Source organism: Colobus angolensis, unplaced genomic scaffold (genome assembly GCF_000951035.1).
Source record: "Colobus angolensis palliatus isolate OR3802 unplaced genomic scaffold, Cang.pa_1.0 Scaffold55, whole genome shotgun sequence".
In the NCBI taxonomy this organism is placed as follows: Eukaryota; Metazoa; Chordata; class Mammalia; order Primates; family Cercopithecidae; genus Colobus; species Colobus angolensis.
In genome coordinates, this window is record NW_012119043.1 from 370,771 (window position 1) to 373,034 (window position 2,264).

Consider the following 2,264-nt stretch of genomic DNA (forward strand, 5'->3'; position numbering starts at 1 on the left):
AGTAGCTGGAATTACAGGTGCCTGCTATCACGCCCGGCAATTTTTTGTATTTTTAGTAGAGACAGGGTTTCACCATGTTGGCCAGGCTGGTCTCAAACTCCCGACCTCAGGTGATCCACACACCTTGGGATTACAGGTGTGAGCCACCATGCCCAGCCCAGACTTTTTTTAATTCCAAAAGCTAACCTCCACTAGGAAAGTCAAGCACAAGTCCAAGGGTTTTTTTCAGACTTTCATGCCTGCCCTTTTAACCTGAAGAAGCTGGCCTATTACAAGCCGACAGCAGACATAGCAAAAGGCACAGCGCTCATCTCTGCAGAGACCCTCCGAGTCCCATGGAGAAGAGGCCCTGCTAAGGCTCCTCAGGGAGGTTTGCCATCTAACCCTATATACGTCTGCTCCTCATTCATTCATTCATTCCACAAACATTCACAGGGGAACTACTATTCACCAGATAAGACTCTGGATGGGAAGATGTCAGCTTAGCTGTCCATACCTCCGTCCCTCAAGCTCTTTCACTAGTCAGTTTCTTTATCTGTCCAACGGAGGAAACCGGGTTTATGGGAAGACGCAATGAGATAATGGACATGGCTGACACAGACTAAGTGCTCAAGAAATGTAAACTATTTTTACGGTAGTAAAAGCAAGATTGCCTGTGATGCTGGATATCCTTCATTTGCCTCTTCAGGTACATTCCTTTTTTTCCATCATGCACTGCACCCTGGAATCGGTCTCTATGCCGTGCATCAAGACGCTCTTGCCCTCTGACTGCCAGCTGGGTTTGGTCCATGTGGAGCCTGGAACCAAAACCAGAGGAAGGGAGAAGGTGGGGACAGGGTTTGGTTTTTATTCCTCCACGTCCCTTTTTGAGTTTCTTGACTTAAAGTCCCAGCTCTAATAAGCCTGCCCTCCACACAGCCTGCCTCCAGGTGCAGAAGTGGTAAGATCCCACTGTCACCAGCCCCAGAATATTCCACGTTCCATAGCAGTTTCCCTATATCCTTCCTCAAAGCCCCCACTTTAAATGTCCCCAATTTAATCTGTTTTCTGCTGGATCCTGACTAATACACAGGGTGCAGAACAAGGGGAGGCCTGGGAATCGGGAGACCTGAATTTAAGTCTCATCTTTGCCACCAGCTCCCTCTGTGACCCTGGGTCACATTTTTCCATTTCCAGGCCTCAAGTTTCCTCACCTTTAAAATGAGTGGGTTGGGGCCGGCCACAGTGGCTCATGCTTGTAATCCCAGCCCTTTGGGAGGCTGAGGTAGGAGTATTGCTGGGGCCAGGAGTTTAAACCTGGACAACACAGTGAGACTCTGTCTCTAAAAATATATATATATATATACACACACACACACATACATATAGATAGATAGACACAGTTACACACACACACACAAATGAGTGGGTTGGACTACATGGCTCTTTCATGATCCAATTCCCTGCCACTTCTGGGAGTTAAGTTACAGGAGGAGGACACAGATGAGAATAAAAGCTCCCTAGTGAAGAGGGCAATGATGGTCAGGTTGGCCGCTAAGCAGCTCTCCCCACCCTCCACCCCTGTATCAGCTCATTCTTACCCAGAAGTCACCTAACTCCTTTCCAAGGACTTTCCCTTCTCCTCTCAGGTCATCAGGGTACCAGATGCCTAAATGATCTCCCCAAAGCAACAGCCAAAAAAACCCAGGAAATTAAAAATAAATTCCTTTTCCTTTCAGTAACTCACTGCCCAGCCCTGGGTTAGCTGCAGAGGTCCCTTCCCAGGCTCCAGTATACCGAGGGGGGAAAACACGGAAGCCGTTCCACGCTGACACCAAAATACTCTCACAGGGAGTGATCTGTCTCTGCCCTGGGAAACGCTGGGGACACAGCTGGCTTGCAGGGCAGAGGGAGTGACCTAAACCAGCATCCTGTCAGAAGACATGCAATGCCCTGCATTGAGATCCCTGTCACTGGGCAGGTTTCAAAGAGAGGCCAGGCGGGTCCAGTGGCTCATACCTGTAATCGCAGCACAGAGGCTGCGGTGGGAGAATTGCTTGAGATAAGAAGTTTGAGACCAGCCTGGCGACAGAGCGAGAAGCCCAATTTATTGTATTTTTGAGAGGGAGTTTCACTCTTGTTGCCCAGGCTGGAGTGCAGGGGCATGATCTCGGCTCACTGCAGCCTCCACCTCCTGTTTTTAAGCGATCTTCCTGTCTAAGCCTCCTGAGTAGCTGGGACCACAGGTTTGTGCCTCCATACCTGGCTAATTTTGTATTTTTAGT